General features: G+C 47.0%; 1 pseudogene across 1 annotated transcript; it reads right to left on the minus strand.

Annotated features, from left to right (window-relative positions):
- Positions 1-704: 704 nt before the first annotated feature.
- On the minus strand, positions 705-1,548 carry LOC307183907 (ras-related C3 botulinum toxin substrate 1-like; annotated as a pseudogene). Its single transcript has one exon. The product of its transcript is annotated as a ras-related C3 botulinum toxin substrate 1-like (transcript).
- Positions 1,549-14,113: the final 12,565 nt, after the last annotated feature.

Raw genomic sequence — 14,113 nt, forward strand, 5'->3', positions numbered from 1 at the left:
TTTCTTCATCATCTACTGCATTTGACAGAAATTAACCTTTTAAAACGTTTACCCGTGACACTTTTAATAGTTTAATTATTACGTATACAATGTAGTGTAAATTAATCTCCATATTTTGTTAAAATACTGTCTTCATCCTCGGATCACAAGTGTTCCACACACTCCACCCAGTGCACCCGCGGCCAGAGCAGAATGCTTCATCGGAGGGAACACGGGAGTAAAAACTCTGTTCAAAATCTCACCAAAGCTAATACACTAATTTCTTTTAAAAATCTCACTACGAAATCAAAAAGATGGATCCAAAGAGCTGAGCTGTTCCACTCATTCATTATGATGTACAGTACAGTGTTAGGTAGTGAACGTGGGCTGGTAAATCAGGATGCGTTAAATGGCAACGTTTCAGGAAGGAGGCTGTACTGCTCTTCGCGTCTGAAACTCATTAGCGAGTGTCTGCATCTCCTGCCTCAGAAGCTAGTCTCTTCCAGACAAAGGTCTTTGAACAGTTTAGTGCTTAGTGTTCTTAGCCCAACAATGCAACTTAGTTCACAAGGTATTTTGGCAACCCTTAATCTGAGCAAGAATAGGGGCTTTGAGAAATAAGGCTTTAAGGAAGCTCGTCATCTTAGGGCTAAACTTTAATAGGATGTGAAAGTTTGAACTCTTACACTTTAAACAAACAAAACCTAGAAATTACTGATTGGTTCAAAACGGTTTTATGGAAAAACTAATCTGTAACAAAAACTTGGCATTGAGTGCGAAGGCTCCACCGTTTGAGCAAAGAGTACAAAGGGTCCTGGGGGACTGGGACAGGCGGGAGGGGCCCGGACATTCACAACAGCAGGCATTTTCTCTTCCTCTTCTTGACGGGGGGCGGGCAGAGAACCGCCTGGATAGCTTCATCAAACACCGTCTTAAGACCTCGCTGCGTGAGCGCCGGAGCACTCCAGGTATTTGACGGCACCGATCTCCTTGGCCATGGCCAAGCCCCGCGGGTAGGTGATGGGTGTCAGCTTCTTCTCCTTCAGTTTCTCAATCGTGTCTTTATCATCCCTCAGATCAAGTTTCGTCCCCACCAGGATGATAGGAGTGTTGGGACAGTGGTGTCGCACTTCAGGGTACCACTCTGCACGAACATTTTCAAATGATGCAGGACTCACAAGAGAAAAGCAAATCAAGAATACATCCGTTTGCGGATAGGATAGGGGACGTAATCGGTCATAATCTTCTTGTCCAGATGTATCCCACAAGCCCAGATTCACCGGTTTTCCATCCACCATAACATTGGCAGAATAGTTGTCAAAGACAGTGGGGATATACTCTCCAGGAAAGGCATTGGTGTATAACTGATCAGGAGGCAAGTTTTACCTACAGCTCCGTCTCCCACCACCACACACTTGATGGCCTGCATCTGGGCCGCTCTCTGGGCCGCGGTGGCGGCGGCCGGGCACTGAGGCGAAGAGCGGAGAGCTCGGGGCGCGGCGGGCGGGCGGGCGCGCGGCTGCGGGTGGCGGGGCGCGGGGTGCCAGGGCCGCTGTCCACGCCGCCTTGCCCTCCGCCGCTGGAAAGCCGGAGCCCAGCAGTAGCCACCACCCAAAGCTGGGGAAAACTGCAGAGAAACAGCCATCCTTGTCCTCTTACAGGAACGTCAGGATATACTGCACTGAAGTCTGGTTTGCCTCCTGGAGGACCAAGATCAGAGATGAGCCAGCCCAGGCATATACCCTGAGAAAATCATAATTCAAAAAGAGTCATGTACCACAATGTTCATTGCAGCACTATTTACAATAGCAAGGAGATGGAAGCAACCTAAGTGTCCATCGACAGAGGAATGGATAAAGAAGATGTGGCTCATATATACAATGGAATATTACTCAGCCATAAAAAGAAATGAAATTGAGTCATTTGTAGTGAGGTGGATGGACCTAGAGTCGGTCATGCAGAGTGAAGTAAGTCAGAAAGAGAAAAACAAATGCCATGTGCTAACGCATATATATGGACTCTAAAAAAACCCCATGGTACTGGCTATTGTAAAAAATTGTCCTAATAATTAGTGTGTAAATCAGCAATTTGGACTGGGCCTAGCTGAGCCGTTCCCCTGCTGGTCTTGCCAGGGGTCACTCATATATATGTGCTCATTTAGCCGGTGGGCGGCAGGCTGGTTGCTCTAGAGGGCTTCAGCTGGGCTGGCTCATCTCTGATCTTGGTTCTCCAGGAGGCAAACCAGACTTCAGTGCAGTATATCCTGACGTTCCTGGAGGACAACAAGGATGGAAGTTTCCAGACCTCTTGAGGCCATTTGGAGAGGCTTTAAGGGCCCATGCTTTCTCCCCTAAGGAGGATTGATTAAAGACAGCGTCTTCATCCTGACCACCTCTGGTTTTTGTAAATAAAGTTTTATCAGAACACCCATTTGTTTACACACTGTCTGTGACCGCTTTTCTGCTGCAACAGCACAGTTGCACCATCAGACAGAGACCACCTGGTCTGCAAAGCCAACAACATTTACTCCCTGGTCCTTTACAGGAAGTTTGCCAGCCCCTGACGTCATGCATCAGAGCACCCTCCCCTTGGGGTCAGCTGCCGAACTGCCAAATGTCCCTCCGAAGTGAAATGACGGAGCTGCCAGCTCTTCCAGGCCTACTTTAAAGTCTCCGGAGGTGGACTTCCCTGGCAGTCCAGCGGTTAAGACTCCGCACTTCCACTGCAAGCGGGCGCGGTTTCGATCCCTGGTCAGGGAGCTAAGATCACACATACCATGCGGTGCAGCCAAAACAAACAAACAAACAAATAAATAAAGTCTCTGGAGGCGTTAAGGGAACCATGGACCAAAACCACCCGTCCCGGCCAGACACGATAGTAACCACTTGCATGAGTTATCTTACAACAGGAGGTCCTGGTAGGGACGTGGAACTAACAGGCTACCACCAACTGGAAGAACTTGGGAAAGATCGAAAGGAGAGAGGAGACACCAGTCCATGTCCTACCAACTCCCAGAATCCTTCCCGCTGGAATCCATCTCCTCTGAGTGATGCACGCGCCACCAGGAAGGACCCTGAGTCATAATGATTGCCCAGAGGGACTTCCCGACTGGACTGGTGGTTAAGACTCTCTGATCCCAATGCAGGGGGCCCGGGTTTGATCCCTATTCAGGGAACTAGATCCCGCACGCCAAAACTAAAGATCCCGCACGCTGCAACTAAGACCCCCAGCAGTCAAAATAAATAAATAAATATTTTTTTTAAAAAAAGAATGATTGGCCAGAGATAACCCGTAAATTAACCCCATTATCATAAAACCCGAGACTGTGAGCCCTGTAGCAGAGCAGTTCTCCTGGCCTCCCTTACCCTGCTGCTCTCTGCCTGGGCACCCCTTCCCAATAAGGTCTCTTGCTTTGTCAGCACACGTGTCTCCTCGGACAATTCACTGCTGAGTCTTAGGCAAGAGCCCACTCTTGGGGCCCGGAAGGGGTCCCCCTTCCTGCAACAGAGGGACAGCAAGGGCTGCAGAGAACAGAAGAATCACATTGGCTCTGCTGGGCCAAAGTCCAGCCTGCCAACCCCTCCGGAGCCCAGAGTCTCTGAGTTCCCTGCTACTGGGGACTTAGGCAACTAAAACACCTCCAATTACTGAGCGACTACTGCGTGCCTGGGCTGCACCACGCACTTTACACACAATCCTCACTCGATCCTTCAAGGACCCCCGTGGGAGACATTCTTTTCATATCTGTTTCCTACAGCTGCTGTAACAAAGGACCACAAAGTTAGTGGCTTAAAACAACACAAATTCATTATCATACATATATTGTTTCCCTGGAGAACATTGACTAGTACACTGGGCTAAAATCGAGGTGTCATCAGGGCTGCATTCCTCTCTAAAGGGTCTGGGGGGGATCCGTTCCCTTCCTCTTTTCAGCTATTGGGAACTGCCTGCAACCCTTGGCTCGTGGCCCTTTCCTCCATGTTCAAGGTCAGAAACATCAGGCTGAGTCCTTATGCTGTCATCCCTCTGGCCTTTTCCCATTTTTCAAGATGCTTGGGATTACCTTGTGTCTACCAGCATAAACCAGGATAAACTCCCCGTTTAAGATAAAATCCCCAGTTGGTCTCTCAACAAGGTCAGCTAAATCACAATGTGAATTCCACCTATAACCTTAATTCTTTTTTTTTAAATTTTATTGAAGTATAGTTGATTTTTATTTTTAATTTATTTTTGGCTGCGTTGGGTCTTCATTGCTGCACGCGGGCTTTCTCTAGTTACAGCGAGAGGGGGCTACTCTTCGTTGCGGTGCGTGGGCTTCTCATTGCGGTGGCTTCTCTTGTTGTGAACCACGGGCTCTAGGCACGCGGGCTTCAGTAGTTGGGCCTCGCGGGCTCTAGAGTGCAGGCTCAGTAGTTGTGGCACACGGGCTTAGTTGCTCCGCAGCATGTGGGATCTTCCCGGACCAGGGCTCGAACCCATGTCCCCTGCATTGGCAGGTGGATTCTTAACCACTGTGCCACCAGGGAAGTCCCTGAAGCATAGTTGATTTACAATGTTGGGTTAATTTCTGCTGTACAGGGACTTCCCTGGTGGTCTGGTGGTAAAACTCCGTGCTCCCAATGCAGGGGGCCAGGTTCAATCCCTGGTCAGGGAACTAGCTCCAACATGCTGCAACTAAGAGATCTCGCGTGTTGCACTGAAGATCCCACGTGCCACAGTTAGGACACGGCACAGCCAAAACAAACAAATGAACACATACATACATACATATATATATACATAAATATTTTTAAAAATTTCTCCTAGGGCTTCCCTGGTGGCGCAGTGGTTGAGAGTCTGCCTGCCGATGCAGGGGACACAGGTTCGTGCTCCGGTCCGGGAAGATTCCACATGCCCCGAAGCGGCTGGGCCCGTGAGCCATGGCCGCTGAGCCCGCGCATCTGGAGACTGTGCTCCGCAACGGAAGAGGCTGCAACAGTGAGAGGCCCACGTACCGCAAAAAAAAAAAGAAAAAAAAAATTTCTCTTGTACAGTGAAGTATATACATTCTTTTTCATATTCTTTTCTGTTATGATTTGACACAGGATATTGAATATAGTTCCCTGTGCTATACAGTAGGACCTTGTTGTTTATGTAATTCCTTTGTATCCTAACATATTCACAGCTTCTGGGGACTAGGATGTGGACCTCTTTTGTGGGGAGACCCTTTTACCTGCCTACCATATTTTATAAAACATCCCATGGGTTCAGTGACTTGCTTGGGTCACAAGGGACTAGTCAGTGGTTGGTCTGGGTGGTCTAACTCCAGAGCCCAGGCTATTCACCAGAGCTGTGATTGTCAGGGCCCCAAGTGCCTGTGGACAGGAGGAAGGCAGTGGAGGGCTGAATGCAGGGTTTAGAAAAGTGGAAACCCGGTCTTTCACTAAGTGAAGTAGGCAGAGCTATTTTAGGGCACTCCACGTTCCCCATAAAGTCCCTGGGGTCTGAGGTTGCATCTCCTCTGCCCCCTTAGTCCAGGCTGCTGCGTCCTCCCCACTTCAGCAGGATCTGGGCTCTTGTCTCTTTCTGGGCAGCTTGGCGCTCTCCGTGGTACTGAAATGCCCCCCCACCCCTAGGTTGTCTCTAGAGGGAGTTGAGGGTCTCTGAAGTTCTAGCTCCTGCTTTGTCTTGCTAACTACACCCCAGGCCTTCTTATTTCCAGATCCTTACTTGGTCTCAAGCTGGGGGTCATCCTCAAGTTCTAGGGCAGCCCATATCTTGGATCTTTCCTGGAACCTCTAAATATTTTTGCACTTAGAGACTCTCAATGGATGTGCAGTAAGGGAGGTCTGTAACTGAAGGAAGCGCTCCCTTTACTGACATGTCTCTTAGGAATTAGGCAAGGTCAAGTGTCCAGGTTTGGGCTTTAAATTATACCAGTTGGTTTCAGCATGCTGATTAAAAACAAAGGGAAAATAAACAAAAAACAAATTCTGTTCTGCTATTTTGACCTCATGGCAGCCTCCAGAAGCCATCTGGTCAGCCACATAGGACCCCTGGAATCTCCAGATGTGCTTTTTTAAAAAAATTATGGTAGGGACTTCCCTGGCGGTCCAGTGGTTAAGACTCTGGGCTTCCACTGTAGGGGGCACGGGTTCGACGCCTGGTCAGGGAACTAAGATCCCGTTTGCCACATGGTACAGCCAAAAATAAATTAATTAAATAAAATTAAAAATTTTTAAATTTGGTAAAATACACATAACATAAAATTTACCATTTTAATCATTTTAAAGTGACAATTCAATTGCATTAAGCACACTCACATTGTTGTGCAACCATCCCCACCATCATCTCCAGAACTTTCTCATCTTCCAAAACTGAAACTCTGCCCCCATGAAACACTGATTCCCCAGCCTTCCCCCAGCCCCTGGCCCCCACCATTCCATGTTCTATTCTCTGTCTCTATGGATTTGCCAATTCTGTGTCCTTTTTCTGTTCCAGGATCCCATCCAGGGTACCACATGACACTTAGATGTCACGTCCATTCTCTTAAGTGCCTCTTGGCTAACACAGTTTCTCAGAAATTCTTGCTTTTGATGACCTTGACAGTTTTGAGGAGTGCTAGTTGGAAATTTTCTGGAATATCCCTCAAATGCAGCTTGTCTGGTGTTTTTCTGATGATTAGGCTGTGGTGATGGGTTTTCAGGAAGGAAGACACTGCAGAGGTGAAGGGCACTTCTCATCATGTCGTATCAAGGGTCTGTGCCATCCACATGACTTATCCCTGTGGGTGCTGGTCTTGATCACCTGGCTGAGGTGTGTTTGTCAGTTTTCTCCACCGTAAATTTACTCTTCCCTACAGTCTTTCCAGCCCACACTCTTTTGAAAGAAGTCAAAACGCACAGCACAGACTTTTTAAAAAAAATTTATTTTATTGGGACTTTCCTAGTGGTGCAGTGGTAAAGAATCCTCCCGTCAGTGCGGGGGACATGGGTTTGATCCCTGGTCTGGGAGGATCCCACATGCCGCGGAGCAACTAAGCCCGTGTGCCACAACTACTGAAGCCTACATGCCTAGAGCCTATGCTCCGCAACAAGGGAAGCCACCACAAAGGGAAGCATGTACATCACAATGAAAGAGTAGCCCCTGCTCGCTGCAACGAGAGAAAGCCCTCGCGCAGTAACGAAGACCCAATGCAGCCAAAAAAAAAAAAAATTAATTAATTAAATAAATAAATTTTAGAAGTTTATTTTATTGAAGTATAGTCGATTTACAATGTTGTGTTAACTTCTACTGTACAACAAAGTGATTCAGTTTATCCATTCTGATGGGAATTCAGTTTATCCATTCTTGCTGTTTATCCATTCTCTATATAATAGTTTACATCTGCTAACCCCAAACTTCCGATCCTTCCCTTCCTCACCCCCACCCCCGCCTTGGTAACCACAAGTCTGTTCTCTATGTCTGTGAGCCTGTTTCTGTTTCATAGATAGGTTCATTTGTGCCATACTTTAGATTCCACATATAAGTGATATCATATGGTATTTGTCTTTCTCTTTCTGACTTACTTCACTTCGTGTGATAATCTCTAGGTCCACCCATGTAGCTGCAAATGGCATTATTTCACTCTTTTTGATGGCTGAGTAGTATTCCATTGCATATACACCACATCTTCTTTATCCATTCATCTGTCAGTGGACGTTTAGGTTGTCTCCATGTCTTGGCTATTGTAAATAGAGCACAGCCCATACCTAAGAAGTGGGGAATTATGCTCCCTTTCCTCAATGACTATTTACGTAAATTATTTTGAATTCTGCTGCCTGGGAGGTCTGTCTAATCTCCTATTCATTTAATCATTTACTTATAACAGTATGGAGTCATGGATATTTATGTTAATTTGGGGGTTATAATCCAGCATTGCTTTATCTTGCAGCAAAAGTTGTTCTAGCTTTGGGCATTGGGAACTCCTTCATTTGGTTTCTGTGTTTCTACAATGTACTCCCATCACTGTGGTAGTGTTTTTTTGTTTTTTGTGTTTTTTTGGCTGCACCGGGTCTTAGCTTTGGCATGTGGGCCCTTAGTTGCGGCATGCAGGATCTAGTTCCCTGACCAGGGACTGAACCCCGGCCCCCTGCATTGGGAGCACAGAGTCTTATTTATTTATATATTCATATTGATTTTATTTATTTATTTGGTTGCACTGGGTCTTAGTTGTGGCAGGCAGGGTCCTTCGTTGTGGCATGCAAACTCTTAGTTGTGGCATGTGGGATCTAGTTCCCTGACCAGGGATGAAACTGGTCCCCCTGCATTGGGAGCTTGGAGTCTTAACCACTATGCCACCAGGGAAGTCCCAACTGCGGTAGATTTCTTCACACTTTCTGTAGCACAAGATGCTCCAGGCTCATCTTCTATATTTCCTGCCCCAGCTTAGAATCAGCCATTTCTCCACAAAGCTCTGGTTCCTTTTATTGGAGAATGGTATTAGAAACCAAGATCTGGGTGCTGGGTGTCATGAACTTTTCAGTGTTCCATGTGATGGGGCAGGGATATGTGATGTGAGTCTGTATAAATGGCTTTTGTTAATCACATTGAGGATATAGTGCTGGACCACACTGTACTCTAAAATTATAGACTGCCATTGCTGTTTTGAGTCCCGTTAGTGAGAATCCAACATCTTGCTCTTGCCTGGAGGGTGTGAACCCTGTAGGTCACTTTGACCCAGAGAAGCAGCCTGGTTTTCCAGCCCAGGTGTGGAGCTTCAAGTAAAGGTTGTCTAGACAAAACATTCGATTTGGTAGTTTCCAAGGAAACAGGACCCTGCATCCTCATCTCAGCCATATCTATATCTATCTATCTATCTATCTATATATGTATATATATATATATATTTTTTTTTCTGGCCACACTGTGCAGCTTGTGGGATCTTAGTTCACTGACTGGGGATTGAACCCGGGCCATTGGCAGTGAAATTTCAGAGTCCTAACCACTGGACTGTCAGGGAATTCCCATCAGCCCAAGCTTAATGCCAAACTCTTTACTCATAGCTCTGCCTAGATTTGAGCCTAACAAACTCCACTTTATGTAAATATTACCTAAACTCTATATCTCCCCCAAATCCTATAATATGTCTCTGTCTTTTTGCTTTTTTGTTTGGGGAGATAACCCGTACTTTTTCTACTCTTGCTGCATCGAGTTATTAAGCCTAACTTTCAGAGACCAAAATTGTGTCCCGGGAGGTCTTTATCAGATGGGCTTTACCAGTGAAGGGGATGGGGGTGGCGAAGGGCCATTTCTGCAACACAGAGAAGGAAGTGGGGATTAGCCCTTGCTAAGTCCAGGTCTTCAGACTCATTTTTTTTCTGTGTAATGTTCCACAAGACATTCAATCGTTCTGAGACACAGTTGTTTCATTAGCATAATGGGGTCAGTAAATTTGTTCCAGTGAACTTCCGTGGATGTTGTGAGAATGGAAGAGGAGAGAGAAATGAGACATATTTCAACTGTCCTCTTCGCGGGAGGAAAGAAAGGAAGGGTCTTGGGGAAAGGTGAGGCTGCAATGTGGGTGGGAGGAGGGAGAGACAGGATCAACAATCCAGATACTTAGTCCCTTTCCCCTTCCCTCCCTCTGAACCGCCTGCAGTAGAGAGTTTCCAGAATCAGGATTGCCAGATTTAGCAAATAAATATACAGGATTTCCAGTTAGAGCTGAATTTCAGATAAACCATAATTTTTGTAGTATATGGCCCAAATATTGAATGGGACATGGTTATACTAAACAAAATTCACTATTTATCTGAAATTCAAATTTAACTGGGCAGTTCTGTATTTTAGGTGGCATTCCAACCCAGAAATATACGGGCAGCCTTTTTGGAAAAATGGTCCCGGGCAATTCCTGAGGCCTGGGTTTGTTATTTGTTATCACATGACCCTGTCACGTGACCATAGTTCCTTGACAGGGATTGGATCTCCCAAAGCTTCCAGCCATATGTTTGGAGAAGCAGCCTATCAGGTAGCCTGGAGCTCTAGCCAATAGGGGCATTGGGCGGTGACATACTGGACCAATGAGAGCCTTCCTCTGTAGGAACAGTGAAGGGAGAAATAGAAGTGGGTTCAAATCCTGCTTCTGATCCCTGGTGGCTGTGTTTTGGAGGGTCCTCAGCCTCAGATTTTTTTTTTAATTGGGGTATAGTTATTTTACAATGTTGTGTTAGTTTCTACTGTACAGCAAAGTGAAGTAGAGTTCCCTGTGTTATACAGCAGTTTCTCGTTAGTTATCTATTTTTTTAAATAAATTTATTTGTTTTTATTTTTGGCTGTATTGGGTCTTCATTGCGGTGCGCGGGCTTCTCATTGCGGTGGCCTCTCTCATTGTGGAGCACGGGCTCTAGGCGCGAAGGCCTCAGTAGTTGTGGCGCACGGGCTCAGCAGCTCCGCGGCACACGGGATCCTCCCAGCCCAGGGCTCGAACTCTTGTCCCCTGCATTGGCAGGCGGACTCCCAGCCACTGCACCACTAGGGAAGCCCTAGTTACTTTTTTTTTTTTTTTTTTTTGCGGTACGCGGGCCTCTCACTGTTGTGGCCTCTCCCGTTGCGGAGCACAGGCTCCGGACGCGCAGGCTTCAGCGGCCATGGCTCACAGGCCTAGCCGCTCCGTGGCATGTGGGATCTTCCCAGACCGGGGCACGAACCCGTGTCCCCTGCATCGGCAGGCGGACTCTCAACCACTGCGCCACCAGGGAAGCCCTAGTTATCTATTTTTAAGCCTCAGATTTTTATATGAACTTCATAAAGGGAATTAATCGAGGCACCATAGGCAAAGCTTATACTAAGTGCTCAATAAATCTGCCCATTGTTATTATTATTATTATTATTTGGCCGCACCATACGGCTTGCGGAATCTTAGTTCCCCGACCAAAGTTCAGACCCCTGCCCCCTGCAGTGGAAATGCAGAGTCTTAACCACTGGACCACTAGGAGAGTCCTGTTGTCATTATTAGCGTCCATATAATTAACAGCTTTACCCTTCCTTCTTTTCATTTTCCTGTCAGCGCTGCCTTTCCTTCTTCCCATGAAATTAGGCAAGCAGGGAATACAATAACCCGACTTTACAGTTGATGAAACCAAGGCCCGGGATCACATTGTTGAGTTGAGCTCCTGGTGGAGCCTTGGCTATGACCCCTCGAGGCTCCTGAACCAACTCCCTGGCAGCCCAGCTCACACCGAAGCGGTGACAGGAGTTACCAGCCCTCCCGGCGGAACTGGTGCCTGGTACCGCAGGTGATGCAAGACTATGGGCACTTTGCTGGGATCTCCTCCCTGGCCACCAGGGGCCTGAGGCAGCCTAACTGGTGTGTCTGGGGGCTGGAGATGCCTAATCACTCACCCAGACACCAGCCAGACGCAACCCTCGGGACTCCACCTTTCAAAGGCAGAAGCAGAGGTGTCTTCTGTCTCTGAGCCAGATGGCTGTTCCTCTGCCATTGACCTTCTCAGTGACCCGGGCAAGCTTCCTCACCTGCCATATGGGCACCAGAACTATCGCCTTATGGGCATGTATTAATTGAACAAAATTTTGACAAAACCAGGAGTTGGCGAGAATAGATAGCACCAGAACTCCCACCCATTGCTGCTGGGATTGTAAATTTGTACAATGCTTTGGAAAACTGTTTGGTATCAATGACTAAATCTAGCAATCACTTACCCCATGACCCAGTGATTCCATTCCCGCATACACAGCCAAGAGAAATGAGAGCACTTGTCCACCAAAAAACATGCACAAGAATGTACATCTTTTTTTTTTTTTGCCTGCTCCATGAAGCTTGTGGGATCTCAGTTCCCTGGCCAGCGATTGAACCTGGGCCACAGCAGTGAAAACTCCAACTTGTAACCACTAGGCCACCAGGGAACTTCCAAGAATGCACATCATTTAGATAAATGTCACATCATCAGAAGGAAAGCCTTTTGTGCTTCCTGGCACACCACTGAGAAAATGAAAGGACAACCCACAGAATAGGAGAAAATATTTGCATCTAGATATCTGAAAAGGGACTTCTATCTAGACTACGTAAAGAACTCTTACAATTCAAAAAATTTTCAAAACTCAGTAAAAAAAAATAGGCAAACTTGGGGCTTCCCTGGTGGCGCAGTGGTTGAGAGTCCGCCTGCCGATGCAGGGGACACGGGTTCGTGCCCCGGTCCGGGAAGATCCCACATGCCGCTGAGCGGCTGGGCCCGTGAGCCATGGCCGCTGAGCCTGCGTGTCCGGAGCCTGTGCTCCGCAACGGGAGAGGCCACAACAGTGAGAGGCCCGCGTACCGCAAAAAAAAAGGCAAAGTAGCTGAATAGACATTTCTCTAAAGCAGATATACAAATAGTCAATGTGCTCCTAAAAGTTGCTTAATGTCATTAGCCACCAGGAAAATGCAAATCAAAATCACAATGAGGTATCACTTCATATCCACTAGGATGGCTAGAATCAAAAAGACAGATAATATCAAGTGTTGTAGAGGAGGTGCAGAAATTGGAACACTTATACATTGCTGATGAGGATGTAAAATGGTGCAGCTGCTTTGGAAAACAGTCTGGAAATTCCTTAAAAGGTTGAACAGAGTTATCATATGACTCACCAATTCCACTCCTGTGTATATGCCCAAGGGAAATAAAATATGTGTCTACACAAAAACCTGTATATGAATGTTCACAGCAGCGTTATTCCAAATTGCCAAAAAGTGGAAACAACCCAAATATTCATCAACGGATAAATGGATAAACAAAATGTGGTCCCTCCATACACAGGAACATCACTCAGCCATGAAAATGGGTGAAGCCCTGACACTCGCTACAGCGTGGATGGACCTTGAGAACGTGATGCTCAGTGAGAGAAGCCAGACACAGAAGGACCCACAGGGTGTGATTCCATTGATGGGAAGTGTCCAGAGCATGCAAATCTACCGAGACAGAAAATGGATTCCTGATTGCAGAGGCTGGAGAAGGGGGTGGGGAGCGACGGTAGTGGACACAGATTTTGTTTTTGTTTTTCGGTGATGAAACTATCCTAGAATTAGATGGAGTGGTGGTTGCACAACTTTGTGAATGTACTAAAAACCACTGATTTGTACATTTAGAAGTGTAAATTTCATGGTATATAAATAATATTTGTGGGACTTCCCTGGTGGCGCAGGGGTGAAGAATTCACCTGCCAATGCAGGGAACACGGGTTCCATCCCTGTTCCGGGAAAATCCCACATGCCGCGGAGCAACTAAGCCCGTGCACCGCAACTACTGAGCCTGCTCTCTAGAGCCCACGAGCCACAGCTACTGAGCCCATGTGCCACAGCTACTGAAGCCCGTGCGCTCTAGGGCCTGCATGCCACAATAAGAGAAGCCACCGCGATGAGAGGCCTGTGCACCGCAACAGAGAGTAGCCCCCACTCTCACAACTAGAGAAAGCCCACGCGCAGCAACAAAGACCCAACGCAGCCAAGATAATAATAATAATAATATTTGTGAAACAATAAATATATATATATAGGTCTCTGGCCCCTGGTTTCTGGTGGCCAAAGCTCTTAAATCTCTTTTAATTTTCTGGTTGATTGGAGTGTTTTTTGGTGTAATGAGATAGCTCTGGGTGGGCTCCTGGCCGGGACGGGTCACCAGAAAGACCAGGCCATGATTAGAAACTTGGAACTTTCAGCTTCACTGCCACCCTCCAGGGAGGGGAGAAGGGCCAGAGATGGAGTTAATGATGGAGATCATGCCTATATGATGAAACCGCCATAAAAATCTCTAAACTATGGGGTTCAGGGAGATTCTTGGTCGGTGAACATGGGGCGGGGCTTGGAAAGAGAGCATGGAAGCTCTGTGCCCCTTCCCACCTACCTTGCCCTATGCATCTTTTCATTTGGAGTCTCATCTGTATCCTTTATCACACCCTTTATAATAAACCAATAAGCAGTAAGGAAACAGTTTCCCTGAGTTCTGTGAGCTGCTCTAACAAATTAATCGAACCCAAGGAGGGGGTCATGGGACCTCCGATCTCTAGCCAGTTGGTCAGAAGCACAGGTGACAACCTGGACTTGAGGTTGGCATCTGTGGGGAGGGGCAGTCTTGTGGGACCGAGCCTTTAACCTGTGGGGTCTGATGCCATCTTCAGGTAG

The sequence above is a fragment of the Stenella coeruleoalba genome, assembly GCF_951394435.1.
Source record: "Stenella coeruleoalba genome assembly, chromosome: 3".
NCBI lineage: Eukaryota > Metazoa > Chordata > Mammalia > Artiodactyla > Delphinidae > Stenella > Stenella coeruleoalba.